Here is a 21,467-nt window from a genome sequence, read left to right as displayed (position 1 = left end):
GCCCACTCTACGACCGATTTTAAAGAGTTCTTCGTTGGCCGTTACTTCTAGTTGTAAGCCATCGCGTACCCGAATCAGGATCATCGGTGAAAGCTGACTTTTGTTTCAGTAGTGAAAGGACGTCTTAAAAGCGAGTCGAGTCGTACTGGATGTTCCAGAAACCTGGCCCACAGCAGAAATCTTGCGGGCAGCCTCGTTAGACTTCTTTCGTTACAGTTGTGGCTTTTAATGTCATGTGTTTACTGTAAGGTAGAGAAGGTTTTTTTTTGAACATTTTAAATCTCTTAACTGTTTCATTATGGCTTCGATGCCACCACGCAGCATCGAAGGCTCCTTGTACATCGAGTGAGATCAATAGTACGTCTTTTTTTTTTGCTGTAGATTGTCTTTTATGAACTTTTTAACCTCCATAATTGCATCTACTGTGCTTGATTGAGGTCGGAATGCGTATTGATTGCTACTTAATAGGTTTCTTGAGTAGACATAGTGCATTATTCGGTTTATTAGGAGTTTTTCTAGTAGCTTACCAGAACGTTTATGAGGCTGATTGGTCTCTATTTGTTAATTTCGTCGGATGTTTCATTTCCTGGTTTGATTATTGGTATTTCCAAACTAAAGGAAATCGTCATCTTTTTTAAGGCATTCGTTGTAAATTGTTATGAATTCGGGGAATTCGAAAAACGCTCTTAGGAGTATATCGCTGGTTATTCCGTCCTCTCCAGGAGTTTTTCTTGGATCGACTGATCAAGAAAAACTCCTTGATCTTAATACTGACTCCATTTCATTAGTTGTAAATAAGTGTTCCTTAGGAGTATCTATGTTATCACAATGTCTGCAGTTTCTGCTAAGTTTTTAGTGTAAGTGCCGTCTGTTTTCTTAACAGTTGATAATATAGGTGTTGTCTTACTTATTCTGTCATGTGTGTGTGTGTGCGTGTGTTTGATTCAATGCAAATCATATACTTTTCATATACAAGAAATAAAATGGTATGTTGTCTTATTTTTAATTACTCTGGGTTCAGATCTCCTTCAGAAATTATCGTCTAAACTGCTTATGTGTTTGTCCATTAATTTTGAAATGAATAGAAAAACACAAACTTTTTGTTTTTGCTAAATGAATTATAAATCATTTTTATAAGCCACAACAAAACATAAAATGTAACTATACTTTGAAAGCAAACACTGGAAAAAAAGTTCTTTGAATGTAATATTTTCATTCCCCACGTAACAGATTTTTGAAAGTAATCCCACGAGAGCCAGGTCCAAATAAATACAAATGGTACTAAATTCAGTTAATATATTTTCTATATATATGAGTTAAAAAGTATTTTCAATTATTATTAATTTTTTTCAATTGATTTTAGTTATATAAAGTTTTTAATCTATTTTACAATATACGGATATTATATTCCAAAAGAAATTATATTGTTATTTTAATCAAATAGTAATTATGACCACTCGCATGAAAAAACTTCACGATTAGTCTACTTGTACAGCAGCTGTTGATCGCACACCAATTGCCTCAGTATTAAGTAATGCAAAAATTACGGGATAAGTCACTACCCAGACCGGTTTCGACCTGTATTGAGATCTCATCACAGTGAAGCAGACCCAAGAAGATAGCAAGGTTAAAATTCCATGTTATGCTCATGTAAAAGTATTTACTTCATTTAATTTTAGTTCACTTTTATTTATTTATTTTTGTGAATATGGAAATATATGACTTCTGCATTGATTTAACCCAGGAATCTGTCTGCCCCTGATGAGACTTCAATAAAGGTCGAAAAATGATTCCATATCAGCGCTCTCGCATTTGGAAGGCGGTTATCAGAAAGATTAATATTTAATATATTTATTATTAGAATACATATGTGCGTAATATGAGATTTGCTTCAAAATAATCTGGTTGAAGCAAATTACTTCAAATGAACTGCTGTCCACACATCTTGATCATCCCCTATTCGTTTTGGGTACAATTCAATAAGCAATCATCAGCAGTACCACTTCTTCTGTCCTATCTTTGTCTATCCTCAGAGGAAATACTAAACATTTCATGTTCTAATCCTGTAAATACGTCACCTACTGTCAGCCAAGACTTACTAATGCCTAGAGCAGGGTTCCCAAACGGTGTTCCGCGAGAAGTTCTCCTGGAATTTGTCATTTTAGTTTTCTAAGCATTTTTCATGAATAAATATTTCATAGTGGAAATATTCCGAGGAGAATAATATTCGTGAATATGTCGAAAAGCTCAGAACCAGAACGCCTAATGACATCTGTGTAGCAAATGTTAGTGACCAGGCCGTGTATTTTTAAACGTGGAAGTATTCATGAATTATCGTTAATTTTCACACATCCAAACCTTTCAACATTTGGGAAAGGGAAAAACGCTGTTTATGAGCGGTCATAAAAATTGCCTACAAGCGGATTACAACAATGGGCGGCGTATCCTCTGTTCTCAAAACTTAAGGAAATTACATCTGTGTAGCAAATGTCAGTGACCAATCAGCAAGGAAGTATAAAGAAAATTTTTCCACTATTGAAGATCAAGGTAGTCTGTATCCGGTTCTCAAATCTAGTAATACTGAATACTTTCTTCGCAAGATCGTGTTGTAAGTTGAAAGTTTCGAAACCGTAGTGCCGTGATTTTTTTAAAAGTAATAGGCCTACAGATTTAAATTTTAATACGAATAAGAGACAAAGGACTTTGTTTAATTTTAGTATTAAGAAATATCTTACTGAAGGTGTTTGTGATGCAACAGATAGTGGTTCATCCACCACCAGCCTACAAAGCGATCTCCAGGATGTACAAAAGGAGGGGAAAACTACCAGCACACAGGAGAAAAAGTCTGCATTCACTCGTAAGTACTTATAATAATATTATAAATTATTGGTGATCAGAATGGGATATATCAATGAAAATCAGCACAAATTAATTTAATGATGTTTATGTTTAGCTGATGTTTAATTAATTAATAATTAATAATCAATTATTAATTAATAATAAAATCAGCTAAATTACCAATTAATTATCAATTAATACATTACAAAATAACCAAGGTGTTCCGTGAAAATTTCAGGGTTTGTGAAGTGCTCCGTCGTAGGAAAAGTTTGGGAAAAGCTGGCCTAGAACATTTCGCGAGGTTACACTGACAAATGTTAAACACTTCTCCCTCTTATTTCTAATACTTTTAGCATCAGTATACATAAATTGTAGCATCCCCTTAGGCTACCAATCCCCCTTTACACTTTGTGTTCATGCCAGCTGTTTGGGTGCTGTTAATGGCACTATCTATTATTATCCTCTCTAATTTACCCTCAATGAATGGCCGAACTTCTGAAACATCTTCCCTGCAGCCTGTTTCTCCTTCTCTCACCCTTCCGAGTTCTAGTTTCCCTGCCCAGACACTTTTATTTGTTCCGAGGATAATCACCTCTTCAAACATTGATGACATTTCATGTTTGGGTACAACTCATCTCTTGGACACTTTCTTTTGCCATCCAATTGACTCCAATCATCAACATATCCCAGACTCGCTTTTCCTCTACATTCTTTTGCAATCATGCGCTTCTAGTCAACCCCGTAATATCGTAAAACGAGGCAGTACACTCGTTATCCTCCCTTTCACGTGTTTTGCTTCAAGATCTACAACACTGATCTTAAATCCTTTTGCTACCTGTTAATACTGCTTCTCAGGTTATTTGTGCCAACCATCATCTCCTCACATTCTGTCCTCTTTTAATCGCCATAGCCTTTCTCCATTGTCTCACCAGACAATCACTCTTTATACCCTGAAAGAAAAAATAACGAATTAAGAAATCCTTAATTTATCTGATTTGGCTTTCTCATTTCGGCTCTTCAATTCGTTTACTACTGGATTTATTTTTATATTTTATTTTTATGATAATCCTACCCACAAAAACATAAAATAATGGCTCATCACCATAATTATTGAAAGTCAAATAATTCATAAATAACACCACGCTTACTAATGAGTCAAATATATAATAACTATATTAAATAATTTAATAGGAGTATTACCTATCAAGTGTTTATTTAATATAAATTGTTTATTTACTTTTCAAATGTTTATTACTTTATGGAAAAGTCATTGAAAATAATAATAATAATAATAATAATAATAATAATAATAATAATAATTTTTTTTTTTTTTTTTTTTTTTTTTAAACATTTTATTGTCTCAGATAAATTACATACATAGATACAACAATAGTTTTATATACACGTATATATATATACATAATATTTATAATACATTACAATTGTGAATGACAAATACTGGCGAGTTATTAATATTTTTGAATTATAATAATTTTTTTAAATAAATAATATTTTTGTTCACTGTTAAAATATTTACACATACTTATATACAATAGTTATCTTGAGTATAATAGTAGTAATTTTTTATTTATTTTTTATTTTTTTAATTTTTTTTTGTTTAAAAAAAAAAAAAAAGTTATTATGTCTCAGTTTCATACAATAATAATATTTACAGTAATTAGTATAAGGATTATACAGAATTTTTGATTTTAGAATATACATAATTTTTTTTTTTTTTTTGTGTGTATTATTACCATTAATAATAATCATGGTAATGGTGTTTGTTATTAATGACTCACAAGTTAAACAATATTACTTATGTTGCAGTTCACATAATAATAATTTTTTTAAATTTAAATTGTAAATTAAATATATAATTTTAAACTTAAATATATAACTGAAGTATTACTATCACATTTTCTGTTTACTACTAGAATTCATTACAGAATGTTAAGTGAATAATGTTAGATAAATACTACTACTGGGATATAACTCAACTGCACCCTCGAAGCTTTGTAATTAGCTTATCTGAGGGTGATACTGGTTATATATACATATATTTGTTATTGATTTGGTTGCTGTGTTGGAAGTAGGCAGATCTTTGGGAGGTCAAATGAATGATCTGAAATGTCGGATCAAAGTGAAATTGCCGATATATCCTGTGTTATTGCATCTGTCTTGATGGTTCACGTTCTTTTTTTATTGCGGGCTTCTTTTTGAACTATTTAGGAGGCTTTTTTCTTCACAGTGGCAGCCTTTCTATGTCTTCTGCGCTTTTAATTTGTATCGGCTTTGAAGTTTGTGACTTCCTTATGAATATTTTGGCATCTCTGGTCCACAAAAATTGGTAATTTTTTTCCATTTTTGCTTTTCGTGTTTGGTACAACAGATTCTGGTTGAATGGTGTTAAATATTCGGATAGGAAGATTGGTGTATTGTCTTGCTGTGCGTTCAAGTCCTTGGCAACTGGTTTTTTCTGCCTGCTGGCTTTTATGAGATTGTCTCTTGTGGACTTGCTCTTAAGACGAATTATGACTGGGGCAGGTCGTGAGAAGCCTTGGTTTTTGCTCTTCCTAGGAATCCGATTTACGGACTGAATGTCGTTAAGCTGTAGGGGGATATCAATTACATGGCCTAATTTTAAAATCACGTCTCTGAGGTTTTCTGTAGGTGCAGTTTCAGGAAGACCGTTTATGACAAGATCTTTTTTATGTTGTTGCTGATTTAAACGTTCGTATTGTAGTTTTAGAGAATGAAGTTCTTGACGGAGTTCGGATGTCTCTTTCATCAAATTGTGTTGCCTGTCTTTTAGTGCGTCAATGCTCATTTTAATGTCTTTTACCGTTTGCAACACTTCTATAACTGCTAAATTATTATGTTTTACCAAATCTTCATATTCGCTAGATTTTTTTGTTATTTGTTCGTTCTGTTTCTTAAAGAGTTCTTGCACAAGATCTACTAAGCTGGCTTTTATAGTCACTAGACCGTTTTCTATTAGTATACTTAAAGAGTTTAAATTATAGGACTCACCTGCGTTTTTTTGTCTGTTCAGTTCGTCATCTGATTTCGCCTCCGGTGTAATCGGCTGCATCGTAGGTGGTTGCCTTACGTGCGTTTCTTTGTTCCTCTTGCAGATTACACACTTCCATTCTTCACGTGTTACATCGGGTTCATATTTATGTTACCCGGTTGTTTCTGAAAAGCCGGCACATTTTAAGTGTAGAGTCCTACTGCATTTCGTAGAAGTTATATTATTTCCGTTGGACGATAACTCCTCCAGGCATTTGATACACTTCATGACTCACCTTTCTTCCCTTAGGCGGTGAGGCGTGATTATAAAGATGGCGACGTCCTTTGTTCTTCGTTGGTTGTTGACCACGGTCCTCTCTGTTCCCTTTTCAACACTTCAAAATTTGGTTTCTTCTTAGACGATCTCGTTGAATTTTATGTCACTGTCTTCGGCGTGATGAGTAGGGTTACTTGGGAGCACTTTCAACTTAAAACAGGAGTTGGAACCACTTTAAAACTATAAAAAACTGGAGCAGCGATATCACCGTGCGACCGTTCGTATGCCTACACAGCGCCCTCTTATGAACTGTTTATTAATGACCAATATCATATTATGATCGTTTACTAGCTGTTTTTTCACTATATTTCTTGTAAATACTTTGTGATCATTCAACATAGCACATTGAATTTCTTTATTTCTTATCAAAAACTGCAAATTGTTTCCCTTCTCTTATTCTTGTGAATACTACATATGACAATTGCTTTGGACCTTGCTACTTAACAGCAAATGGCTGTAATAATCTAAATATTTTTGTTTCAACAAGCCATTTGTATAAACATATAAAGAAATCATTCATCAAATAAAATACCCTTATAGTGACGGACTCAGAATTTGTTTTATTTTATCACAATGTCTGCCAGAATACACCTAGCAAATGGGAAGTCGAAATATTAAGACACAACAAAATTAGCATTTTATGCAGACGAGATTGTTAAAACATTAATGAGGCCTGCTGATCACGTGATTATTTGTTTAAGTGTTGTTGAATGTCCAGCTAATCACACGGAAGAAGTTGTAAACTTAATTAGATAGAATAAAAAATAATAACAATAATAAAAATAGTACGAACTGTTTAATTAGCATTTTCCCTTTCAATGCACCACCATTTCCATCATTATTAGTCAGTTTACTGCATTTAAGTGAAAAGCTAGACTGCAATGGTAATAACATCAGCGGCATTATTAAACGGAAATACGTTTGCCAATAAGTGAATAATTATTTTCTCAGGTGATTCGCATAAAGAATAAAGTTGGAACAGCATGCCTGCGTAATAAGTTTGGTCTGTGGTTACGGTGGAAAGGAAAATGTGACCTCTAGCATCTGTGAAGGTCACACAAACCGACTGTTTTGACATTAAAGTATATTAATAACAATTTAAGTTATTTTTATTGTGGCAATAAATTAACAAAGAGGCCAAATTAGGGAGCATAAAATTCAAGGATTTCTGGAACGTGGCTGTTCATTTTTTCTTTTCTTTTTTTGATCAACAGTTCCGTTCCACGTTTAAATTTCCGTAGCTGATGCTATTATTCATGTCGAAACTACGTAGACGTGGAATGAAAATAACTCATTTACTAGCTAAAATTAATTACTTACAAGCCAACGTTAGCATTATCAGAGACAATTTTATGTTATACACTCATGGAAGACACAAACCAAAATTGTCTGGATAAGAAGCACAGTCACGTGATGAAGGGCGACAGTGGCGCTTTTTGTGGTGATTGCGGTTGTTAATACTGGTGGATAGATAGGGCGTTGCTCAAAAATTAAAATTTTGATTTTGATTTTTGACGTTTGACCTTTGGCGGGGTCAAATTTCCAGATTTCCAAGTGAAAAAGTGATCCGGGTCACTATATAAAAAAAAAAAATAATAATAAAGCAAATTGGAAATGAAATACATGCAAGCATAGGAGTCTATACAAATTCTACATTTTTTTTTTTTTTTTTACCTGAGGGGCGGATTACAAATCTGTTTTCAGGAGGAAAAAACCTACTTGCTCCTTTCAAAGAATCGGCGAAAATTACCGGAATCGAACCTATAAATATATTAAGTATTATAATGTTAATGAAACAATTAGTAAAACGGAATTTCCAAACAGGATTCACATCCGGATTTCACATGTGAGTGTCCTGTAATGATCTGTCAGTCCAGTTTAGAGTTTTCGGGATCAGCTAGGTTAGGAAATAGATGGCTTGTTTTCTTACCAAAGTTCCCTTTTTGTGATATCTAAACAGAAAACTCCTTTTCATTTTATAACTTTTTTAATTATCACGACCTCATTAGTTTAAGATTACACTTGATGTTTCCCACCAATTGTCATTTCCTGTTTACGGGCATCGTCGCCAAATTCCAACCTTCCAACTCGCCTTTGGCATCTTAAATACAACTGCGTCGCGAAAGACTCGACTCTGTTTGGGCAAGACTTCATTGACCTCTTTCATGTAGTCGTATCTGTTTACATCCAATCCCACCCAACGGTTTTAACCTATTTCTGTTTGTTAATAGATTTGTATATTAATTTGTTTTATTTTTCCTGCAAATTAACTTGTTCCCAATGAACTAATTTAGTTTACAGGCGACATTAATGCTGTTTCAAATTCATGAGTGGCATAAAAGAAATTTTAAAAAGACCCTTCTCCCCCCCACCAAAAAAAAAAGGGTTAAGAGCAATACTGCATGATTTTAATTTTTTTTCCAGCTCACCGAACTCCTATCCAATTCAAATATCCAACCTTGAAACAAGAAGGAAATTCAAAACAAGAGCTACCACGGTGAGCAGCGATAATCTTTGCACCAGTATTCTGTTAACGAGTACATTAAACTGTTGAATGCCAATGGATACTCCTGATAATATCCCAATCACGGTACCTGCGATATTACAATGATTTCTCTCTCCTGGTTTTAGTAGTTATTATGAATTTTATTCATGTGTAGATGGTTCAACGGTTTCAGGGCATTTCGTTCAATTACTTTCGTCCAATCCCTAGATTTCGTCTATTACTTTTCTCATCCAGTAGGACATTTCGCCCAATCATATTCGTCGAATCCTATTTGTCCAATTCTTGATATTAGTCCAAGGAGTTATAAGTAACTTGTAATCATTAATAATAGTCAGCTGGCACAAAAGAGATAGGCGCAAGACAATATGCATGGTCCACCCTCACACGTTTGGTTAGATTAGGTTAGTAGACACATGTTTAGTCAGGTTGGTCAGTTGACACAGGTGACAATAATAGTCAGTTTACATCGATGGGACAAATTGAGATTGGACGAAATGTCCGACCGGACGAATGTTCCCTTGGACAAAATTATAAAAGGACAAAAAATCTTGGACCATCTGTCTTCAAATCGGTTCAACAGAAACTTTCCTGTTGAACCTTCCCTACCTCAGCTCTTCCGTTTAAAAATGTTGAAAACCTCCCGACTATGTGGCGGATATTCTAACACTCTTCAACCCATTAGAAGAATCTTTTCTTGGATGATTTTGCACAATATGATGAATGATGAGGTTGTTATAAAGTCCTCTTTGAGACTAATCTTGCAGTATTTGGGACGTTTTCTTGGCATGTGGTAATATCTTCCTATCTACTTTCTCAGTAGATGCATTTTTAAAATTTCCTGTTGGTATCTGCGCACTTCCATAGAAGAACAGAAGGTAGCAACGTCGTCCTTTGATTGGAACTTGAGTTCGAATTCCAGTTAGTACAAAAATAAAATTTATAAGGAATTTTCAATTGAAATTAAATTAGTTGGTTTCATCCAGAGGAAAAAGGAGTTCTTTTGCCTCTAGGAAATTCAGGTTCTCCCCCTCTGCCCCCAAAAGAAAAACAGGCGAGAAAAAATACGCAAGTGACAGACGGATATACCTGCATCACAGCTTCAATTGCTTTGACAGAGCAAAAAGCAACATCTCAGTTTGTTTTTTCCTACTTTCAAGTTTCCATTGCCATCCGAAAGACTGGCAGGCAGTCTTAATTATAAGAATCCTGTTGGTTACAACCTCCATGTTTTCCGTTTTGGTTTCCACCTTGTATTCTATGGACAATCACAGAAGTCGTATCGAGTCCCGTTATCTGAAGCCATCAAAAGCATTGAGAGAACGTTTCATAGTTTACGTTGGCGAGTTCTTTGCTGGATGATTCCTTGGGAAGCGTTGCTTTCCACCGATCTGCTTAGCTTCCATCTAAAAAGGCCGACTTTTATCCATCAAGGACAATAGTCCTGCTCGGAGTATCGTTCGCTAGTCTACTGTCAGATGTATTTTTTTTTTTCCCGTATGGAAACAGATTGCAGTTCAGTTCCTCAATAATCTAGTTTTTAGAGGTTTAAGCATCGTGGTTGAATATGAACTGTTCTTATTCTGTTCGAAGTAGTCAGCTTTGCTCAGTGTGTTGTTCTAATTCAGATAAACTTAAAGCAATATCTCCTTTATATAAGATTCTTCTACAGCGCCATCTACATAAATCGCAGCACAGACACTTCCATGATATTTGCATCGCTTGCCTTTTTGTTGGATGTTTATTATTATTATTATTATTATTATTATTATTATTATTATTATTATGGGAAACTCCAAAGGAGTCCTTAGACTGATCGAGGGAGGCCCTAAACATCATGTCAAGGATTATCCAAACTTTTGCGCAGTATCTCTCATACTCTGCTTTGAACTTATTCACAGTCATGGCACCCACAACAAATTCTGGGAACTTATTCCACTCGTTCACCACTCTCCATGTAAAAAACCAAGTTCTAACACCCTTGCTAACTACACTCTTGCTCAGTTTCCATGGAAGGGCACTCATTCTCCCACTACACCAGTTCAGAAAAATTTGCTCTGAATTAATCTTCTAAAATCCCAATTTCTGTAACCCACGAATCTTCAACCTGTTCTCGTAAGGTATTACGAGACCCGCTACCGTCTTGGTCACTTGCCTCTGGATCCTCTCCACCTCCTCCTCACCACCACCACCACCAAGAAACCCTCGAGCCCAGAACTGCGCGCAGTAGTCAAGATGGGGTCTTATCAAGGCTCTATAGAGAGGAACAATAACCTGCTTGTCTCTACTCGTCAAAGTATTCTTCAGTAACCAAGTGATCTGATGAGCTGCTTTAGCCACTTTTTTGCTATGTGCCCCTTAAACTTTAACTCCCTGTTCACTAACACTCCCAAGTGTCTGGCTTCGTCAATTTCCTGGAGTGCAGTTCCACCAATGTGATATACCAATGATAATCTTTGGTAACTTTACCCTATACGTCGTTTTGACTTTTTGTAGTATTTTTGGTGTGTATTGAGAGGGGTGGCAAACTCAGGGACCGCCCCGGACCGCAAAAGCTCTAGCCACGTCAATGTTTCACCCCCAAATGCATAACCTTACACTTTGCCACATTAAACTGGCAAATGGTATCCATTCTCGCTTGCTTAGTCTGCCAATCTCTTTAAATCATCCTGCAAAATTTTGACATCATGTGCATTCACTATTGCTCTACCCATCTTTGCATCATCAGCAAATAAATGAACAGTACCTCTCAGATCCTTTCCTATATCATTAATGAACAAATTAAATAGCAGTGGTCCAAGAACAGAACTCTACATCACACCACTAGTAACAGGCCTTCTTTTGGATTCCACTGATGAATAAACTACTCTCTGATATCTCTCCATCAATCACCTTCCGGTCCATCTCATGAACCCTATGTCCATTCCCATGTGCTGCAATTTACTGATTACAATTCCATGTGGTATCCTGTCAAAGGCCTTTGCAAAGTCCAGCAGTATTACTGTAAATCCATTACCTTTATCCACTTCAGCTCTCACAGTATTATAAAACGTGAGCAAGCTACTGAGGAATGATTTACCCTTCACAAAAACATGCTGTCCCCATACAGTATCTCATTTCCATCTATCCTTCCTGTATTTTGCTCTTTGAGCAACTTCTCCAATACTTTGACAACAACTCCTGATATGCTGATCCGTCGGTAATTTGCAACAGCAGTCTTGGACCCTCCTTTATGTAATTGAACTATTTTCCCCCTCTTTCCACCCCCTCGGGACTAACCCAGAGCCGAGACTTAAATTAAACAATATGGTCATGGGCACTGACAATTCCTTTGCTGCTTCACGTAAAACTTGAGCTTGAATACCATCCAATCCCACAGATGTATTCACATTGAGGTTTTGTAATATGCTATTCACCTCCATTTCATTCACCTGCGTTCCCGTATGAGCCATCAGTTCTCCCATTCTTGCACCATCACCACCTGGATGGTATACTTTTGCAAAGTGTTAAAAAAGAAACCTAAAGGCACCGATGGGATTTCGAACCCGTGATCTCCTGTTTACTAGACAGCAACTTTAACCAACTAAGCCACGACGCTTTGCGACAAAACATATGTCTCTAAATACCTCGTAGTAATTGATAACTTGAAAGAAGTTATCACAAAAGACCAGCGTATTTTTATAATCATTTTGAAATAAAAAAATATCGAAACAGTTATACTACAGGAATTTTTATGTCGAAAAAAAAAAAAAAAACGACTGGATCTTCGCCAGAAATCCCAGCACTTGAGGGAGCACTTATTTCACCAATTAAATAACCTAAAATGTTTTCAAGGATGTCACGAACGACCACCAAACGTATGGTGGTTATTCGCAGCACCCTTGAACTGTCAAAACTGCTCAACCAGTTCTGAGTGATGAGGTCATGTAATAGAGGGAGGGGGGAAATATAATTTCCCTTTAATTGAGACCTACAAACATACTATTTAAAGTGTACAAAAAATATATTATCCAACAACAACCTGTTTATGGGTCTTTTTAATACGTAGATAGCAGTGATAGAAATCTAAAGGTCTTAATTGAGTTGCTGAATTACTCACTGTTCGGATATATTTGCATAAATTTAAGTTTATTTACAACCGAAATGTTATCATTAAAAACGAAAACAAAATTGAATGAATCAAGACGTTAAAAGGAATGCCAACACGAAGTTCTTTTTAGTATCGTGCCTGTCAAGCGGCTTATTCATCTCAGCATTGCAAATTAAAAAGAGTTTTTAAAAAGTAAAAAGTAAGCAAAACTTTAATTATTCACCTTGGTTTATAAAACTTGGTGTAACTTGGTTTATAAAACTCTATTTATAATTAAATTACAATAAGAACCGGAAGTCCTGGTGTACACTTCTAACATTTTTTTCCTGTTTTTAAACCTCTCATCGTATAAATCATGAGCGCCTTAAAAATCTTATTATACTCATGTTAACGAAATCAAGTGGAAAATATTTGTATTCTAATTTTTCATAAACTAATGCTAATAAGACTCACTTGATAGCTGGCCAATTGCGAGGTTAATACGAGAGTAGAGCAAGGGCGGCTCGTGCATAGGCTCTGCGGAACTGCAGCACCCCTAATTTTTCTCGATATATATTTATTAATTTATTTATATTTGCTTGTAATATTTAATTTTATAATCAACAATCCTATACAATTCTCTTATTTCGTATAAAAAGTAATAAAAATCCATCTTGTAGCACGTAGCAGTACTGTGTTTATCACAGTGTCATATTGCTAGTATTTGCTACGCGTGCAAGCATATGCACATCACAGTGAGATGCGAGCTATTAGCGTAATGTGGCACTGTCCGTCGCGCAGTTCCACTGTCGTTTATATGCAGTTTGCGCCAGTAGTAGAGTGTTAGTAGTGCTTATCGTGTTTACTCTGCCTCTTTAAATATTTGGACATTACAATTAAATCATTTAATTGTAATGTCCAAAAATCGTAAATCCATTTCTTTAATTGTAATTAAAGGAATGGATTTTATTTTTAAGTAATTTTTAATTATACCAAACGGTATAATTTTATTGATAATAAACAATATACAATTTCGAAATATACAATGTGTATGTATATTTCGAAACTTGCAGCACCCCCACAATTTCAAGCCACTGAGTATGAGTTATATGGTATGAAAGTAAATTTTCTCTTTCGAGTACTGTACATTAAAGATCATTGTAAACAGGATTGAGGCCAAAGTTGAGGCAGAGATGCCCTGAGGAACAGATTTCAGGAGAGGTAAAGGTACCGGAGATCAGATCCTTCGCCTTAAACAGATCACAAAAATATAAAGAATTTAGATCCCCAATGGTAATGTGTTTCTTAGACTACTTTAAAGTTTTTGATTGTGTTCAACATCTTAAACTGTGGGAAGTAATAAAATCAATGGGTTTTCCTCAATACACTATCAGGTTGATAGCTAACTTATACAGGGAGCAAGAAGCCACGGTAAGAACATGTGTTGGATGGATTAACTGATTGGCTTCTGGTTGGAAAGGGAGTTAGGCAAGGATGTTTACTTTCTCCTCACTTGTTTAGTATTATATGCGTAGGACATCGTGCGTGAAGCATTGGATGAGCTCAGGACAGGAATTCGGATAAGTGGTAGATTGATCAGCAATCTGAGGTATGCTGATGATACAGTACTCATACGTAATGACAAGGAAAAACTAGGACTAATTCTTGACAAAGTTAACAAGATCAGTAATAACAGAGGACTTCAACTCAAACCTAGCAAAACAAAGTTATGGTTCTCAGAGGAAATACAACCAGGGAAGAGAAACAGTTGTTGAGAAACAATTGTACCTTAATTGTACCTTAAAAAACCATTGAGAAAGAAGTGTACCTTAATGGAGAAAGAAGTGAGGAAGTCAACAAATTTAAGTGCCTGGGATCCATTACTAATGTGAAGAATTGCTGTTCAGAAGACGTCAGAAGAAGATTGGGAATGGCTAAAACAACAGTCATAGACTTGTCTAAAATCTGGAAGGATGGAAATATTTCCGTGGGAACAAAGTTGAGGATTTTTCCAACAGTGACTTATGAATGCGAGACTTCAAATCTAAAGAAGTCTGATAGGAAAAGGATAGCTGCTTTTGAAATGTAGTGTTACAGAAGACTGTTAAGGATATCATATACTAAAAGGCGTACAAATGAATGGGTGTTGTTAGAAAAAATCAGTAGAACTTTAAGGCTCCTTAAGGATATTGACAGAAGAAAGTTAAAATATTTTGGACACATAGAAAGGATGGAAGGGGACTTCTCAGAACAGTAATAGAAGGTAAAGTTACTGGAAAAAAAGGAGGAATGAGTAAGCTATCAATGAGATGGACGGATGATGTGTGTGGAATGACTGATCTTCAGAGAGTTGAAGCCTCCAGAAAAGCATACAACAGGAACACCTCGCAAGGACTGGTGTGGTACATCACTGAGCATCTGATGACCATACGGGATGTAATCATGTCGAATGAATAAAAGGTGGAGTACTGTGCAAATTGTTGGATCATGATGCGTTGATAGAAACCCATAGAAGTTCAGATTTTTGAACATAGTAAGTAGATAAGTATTCCTATTGACGCTAATTAATTGCACGAGCTGTCAGCAATATTATCAACTCTGACAATCCAATGTTATAAGTACGTAATTTTTGGGATTAATAACATACTAAACACACGAGATATAGCTGTAACAATAATAAATTACAAGACATTTTCAATTCCGGGACTCTATTAAATTTTGAGATCCATATCCCGAGATCTGCAGATTCACGCAAAAAGAGGAGGATCTTATGTATTGGATATTACTTCGGCCTGGTTGGACACCGTACCCGAATGTTTACGAATTTCCGTAGTTGTGGAATCATCACCCTTTAGTCTATCTACGGTGCCAATGTATGACCTTTCATGGGTAGGAATCAGGTAGATGAAAAAAAAAAAAAAACCTTCAAAAGCGAGTCTTATTAACATCCTGACCTCGTTTTAGCTTGTTGTAAAGAAAGATCTCCCTGTCAGTTATGCTTGAGATCATGTGACATCCTGCCCACTGCTTTCACACAGTTAATGTAATTTATTTCATCTATTTTAAAAATGGAAATGTAATTATTTCTTATAACATATAATTAAAGCTCTATTATTTGTTTAGATTATAAATTAAAATTGGGAATGAGAACTTTTTCTAAAATTCTAAAAACATTTCCCACACCTTTAAATATTCCATTTTATGATATTACAAGTAAATTATCACACTCCAAACTCAAGCATTTGATAGAATGTGGCATCATGGTCTAATTTTTAAACTATACCAAGTTGAAATTACCATTACCACTCATTCTACTCATCAAATCCTACCTAAATAACAGAAAATTTAAAATAAAACTCAATGGGATCAGATCCACAGAGAGGAGAATCACGTTTGGAGTCCCTCAAGGTTCTCTGCTATCTCCCCTACTCTTCTCCGTATACATGACAGATTTCCCCAAACTGTCCTCATTTATCACCGCTCTATATGCCGATGACAACACAATCATTATAGCCAGATCCCTCCGTCCACATCCGGCCACAATCAAGCTGCAGAGAGCAGTCAATGAATTGGAGGATTGGTACACCAAATGGCGTATCGCGATCAACCCAAGAAAAAGCTCTGCAGTACTTTTCACCAGACGTAAAGCAGAATCGAATACAAGCATACAAATGTTTAATAAAATCATTCCTTGGTACAATTCTACCAAATATCTGGGAGTTCATCTTGATAGACGCCTAAATTTCAAGACACATATAGATAGTGTCGCCACTAAAGCGAGTCAGACCATAGCATGGCAATATCCACTTTTGAATAGGAACAGCTTCCTAAGCATAATCAACAAAATATCTCCTCTACAAATCGGTGATCAGACCACAACTAACTTTTGCCTCTCCAACCTGGGGACAAACATCAACAGATTAGAGACAATTCAGAACAAATGCCTAAGAATGGCATTTAATGCCCAGTGGTTCATCAGAAACATTCAGTTACCAAGAAGTCAATCTTCCAGATATCAAGACCTACATGATAGGCATTGCATAGAAATTCTTCACAATCACAGATAATCACGCAAATCAGCTAATTCGACAGGCAGCGGACTACAAACCCTCAGTTCGTTTCAAACATAAAAAACCGAAATCCTCCAAGAGTCAAGGACTCAGTCCATCAACGAAAGAAGTTCCAGTTCCAGTACCTGTTAGAGGCGAAATAATGAGACCAGAGGGTAATAAATGAAAATGCTGTTATAGCCAATGAAGTTTTAACTGAGGCTAGGTTATTGCTGCTACCATGCCAAGACCAGAGCTTATAGCTCAATAACACCCCTTCCATACATTTTCTTCTACAGATAACGGGGAATATGAAAAGCATTCTTGCTTCACCCATCTAGCCAAAAAAAAAGTATATAAAGTAGAGGGATTTTTTTTCTTTCTAAGAGAGAGCATTATTTGTTCAGCTTTTGTTCGTGATGCTGCAAACGAGATTGGATTTTTGCAAGAATATTGATACAGCGAATTGAGTAATACGAGAATTTACAGGTAATTTCGTGTTTCCTGATATTGAGAATGATAATTATCTAATATTGATGGACTTCAAATGATTATATTATAAAGTATAAGCTCTAACCCTAACCTCTCTAGTGGTACAAATTGAGGTATTTCTAATACTAAATTTGTTATTTTAAAATTTGTGGATATCATTTGTGAACCGGAGCAACTCATAAGCGTCTCCGAGGCCGCCAATAACCCCAACCAACTACTAACGATTGTGGGTTCCAGCAGGTGGACTTCTGTACGCGCTTAATATGGAGAACTTAAGCGACTTGATGCAGCACTTGAACAGAGATCAAGCGCTTGACCTGTTCAAAAAGCTATTGAAGAAGTTTGAGACCGAGTGGCCAGGTTTCCTAAACCTGTATGTACAAGCAAACGATCCTGAGGGTAAGGAGGAGAGTGAAGAGGGTGAAAATACAAATATCTCCCCACCTAAGGAGCCCCAACAGACAGAGAGGAACACTCCAGCAAGAGATGTAAAACCGATGATGACCACATGGAGGATTCATCTACACAAGATGTCCTAAGCAACAGGGAAAAGGTCCTCCCCGATAATTCTACGAGATAAAGAAAAGTGGACCTCGGTCTCCCTGAGGATCGCCTACTCCCGGGTCAAAAATACAGATCAAGGGCAAAACTCCAACCTACCACTGTTGCTGATTATGGACAGATGACCAAAATGATGGACAACTCTAAACTTTTTCACCACACCTTCGCTCTAAGTAACGAAAGATATCTAAAAGCGGTACACCAAGGGCATCTCACATGATGAGATCACTAAAGACCTCATCAACCAGGTTCTGACCTCAATCAAGATAAGCAGGATGTATAGAACAGCTAAGAAGTCAAATGTCACTAGTGCTGGTCGAAATTAGCAACACTCAAAAACAGGTTTACAAGCTAACCGCAGTGCGGTCTCAGAATCGCCACAGAACCATTCAGAAAAAGAGTTTCATCAGGGCAAAGCCAGAAACTTGGCCATCCCCAAAAGCCATGCAAAGCGGAATTTAGATACTTGAAATGCGGTGAAACCATGACCTACACCAAGCCAAGAACCACACCGGCCAGACGTACCAACTGCGGCGGGCCTCATCCTGACAATTATAAAGGTTGCAACCTCCATCCGAAAAATCGTGGGGCGGTAAGAATCACCCAATCACACCATCCAATGCCACTCGAAGCAATCTTCTCCCAATACAAAGAATTCCAAAACCCGATAACGCAGACCTCAATCAAAACCTATGCAGAAGCAGTACAGTTCCTGATGACCAAAAGAACCCAACATAGCAGCAATCTTGACTGCCTCGTTAGCCACCATGCTCCATGAATTTGGTAAAACCAGCCCGTCACCATCTTCCACAAAAAGATTCCTGCAAGGAACCAATTCAGTCATGAATAAAAACAAAATCAACTGAACTCCCTCCTGATTGCTGACTGGAATGCCAACGGTCTTCTTAACAAGATACTGCAGTTACAAAAGTTCGCACACAGACGCAATCCCGACATAATTTTAGTCAATGAAACGCACCTCTGACCTGCAAACAACCCGAAACTAAGAGGGTACTCCATGTACCGAACGGACACACTCGGCACCAGAGGCGGAGGTACCGCTATTTACATCAAACCTATCTAAAGCACAATGCTATAACCAACCCACAAACCATCAACCTGGAGGTAACCGGTATAGAGGCGCACAGCAACAATGCCAGCAGACTCAAGATATACGCAGCTTACAATACACCAAGCAACCCTCTATTGATGTCAGACTCGGATGCCATCCTCTGCTCCACAGACTGCACCATCATAGTAGGAGACTTAAATGCCAAGCACACAGAATGGTTCACCTCCACTATCAACAGAAACCGTCGCATGCTAAACAACTATACAACTCAAAATTCAGTTGCAGTAGCAGGAACCACTGAACCCACCCCATCGCAGCTCTCATGGCAGATCAGATATACTAGACATTGTTATTTTCAGAAACATCCGATATCAGCATCAACTAGAGACGATCAGCCAGCTATCGTCAGACCACAACTCCAGCCTGCTTAAACTAGGCACTCAAGATCAACTCTTCTCCCCCAACGTTATAGCATGGGACAAGCTATCCAAAATTCTCCAAGAACACATGGGCTCAGCGCCCATCATCCACAGAGAAGAGATAGATGAAGCTGTGAATAACTTAACAAATCAAATCAACAAAGTTCTAGCAGTAGTCACCAAAACTGAAATCACCCACACGACCAGCTAGCTTCCAGAGGACATCATGGACCTAATTAGAACAAAAAAATAAAGCCAGGAAGAGATACCCCAATACAAGACAAAAATCCTAAACAATATGAACAGTCAAGTCAGAGAAGCACTTCAAAACCACAGAAATCAGGAATGGGAAAGCAGGCTAACAGCACTCAACCTAGAGGATCACACAATCTGGAAATTCCTGAGAACCCTTCGTACCAAACATAAGGCTCTTCCCCCCATGCAGGCCAAATACTGTATTGCACTCACTGATATGGAAAAGGTCGAAGCTCTCGTGGACAGTCTCAAGGGGCAGTTTGTCCATCATACGAAAGCATAAACATTAACCTCATTTAAAAAGTTCATAAACTGGTTAAACGCACTTTACAGCCATCCAAGGACAACTCAGAACGCATCACCCCTACTACTCAAAAATAGCGAACATCATAAAGCATCTCAACAATAAAAAAGCCCCAGGTCCAGATGACATCGCCAACGAAATCATAAAGCTACTTCCAGGCTATAGTGCACCAAGTCAACATAACAAACGCAATACTGCAGCACTTTCCCACTGCATGGAAAATCGCAGATATCATACCCATAAAGAAGCAAAGCAGTGACCCCCAGCGCCACCAAAGTTACTGACCCATCAGTCTACTCTCCAACCTGGAAATCTCAGCCATCCTCTCAATATTACAAGCAACAACAGATAAACTAGGAATCATACCAAATGAACAATTTGGCTTCGAAAGAGAGCACAGCACAGCTCAGCAAATCCACCGTATACATCACGACAGGATATAATTGGAATTTGTACAACGGCCCGATATTCCTAGACATCGCTAAGATATTCGTCAAGATCTGACACCAAGGTCTTCTCTATAAACTTATAAAAGCAAATGTGCCAATAAATCTAATAAGATTAATAAAAGTGTTCCTCTGCGAAAGAACCATGCAGGTAGAAATCAATGGAACAGTCTCAATAGGCGCAAAATCCTGGCAGGAGTTCCCCCCCCCTATTATTCGCAATATGTATCACAGACATCCCACAAAACCCGAGAACGACCATCACAGCTTTATACGCAGATGCCACAGCAATACCAGCAAGATCTCTCCGCCACTACCTGGCAATCCAACGACTCCAGGATAGTATGACTTCACTGTAGAAACGGTTCTCCGACTGGAGGATCCAATTAAACCCTCGCAAAAGCATAACCATGCTATTTTCCAGAAGAAAAACCTTCATCAAAGACGACATCCAGCTCTTCGGAGAAAAGATTCCATGGCAGACAGGAACCAAATATCTCGGAGCACAACTCGCAAAAAACTTCAATTTAACAGCCACATCAAACTCATAGGTGCAAAGACCTCTAAAGCCATAGCTCAACTCTATCCCATAAACAAGCGCCACAGTTAACTAGATACACGAAACAAGCTACTATTATGCCCGATGATGATCACATACGCTTCCTCAGAATAGGGCTATTAAACATTCTAAAATTGCAGCAAATACAGAATAAGTGCCTGCGGATGATATTGGACGCCCCATGATTTATCAGAAACACCCAGATCCACCGAGAGACCAGAATCCCATACATTGCTCCTGCACGACCTAGCAGAAAAGTTCTCAAAGGCAAGCAACCGCCAAAACTCACTAATCAGACAAGCTGCCAACTACAATGAATCCGAACACTGCAAACATAAACAACCCAAGGCAATCCTACTCTCAGCTGAACACAGCTAACTCCACAATCTCCAAAGAGCGAGGGTAAAGCCCACAAAATCCCCCACCCACCCACTCCCAAATTTCTTACACAGATAACGAGGAATATGAAAAGCATTCCTGCTTCACCCATCTAGACAGAAATATTGTTGTTGTAGTAGTATCTGTTAGATATTGTACCATGCTTCGTTCCACCA

Source organism: Typopeltis vanoorti, chromosome 9 (assembly GCF_054136105.1).
Source record: "Typopeltis vanoorti isolate ZY-2024b chromosome 9, IOZ_Tvanoo_1.0, whole genome shotgun sequence".
Classification (NCBI taxonomy): Eukaryota; Metazoa; Arthropoda; class Arachnida; order Uropygi; family Thelyphonidae; genus Typopeltis; species Typopeltis vanoorti.
This window is presented reverse-complemented; position numbering follows the sequence as displayed.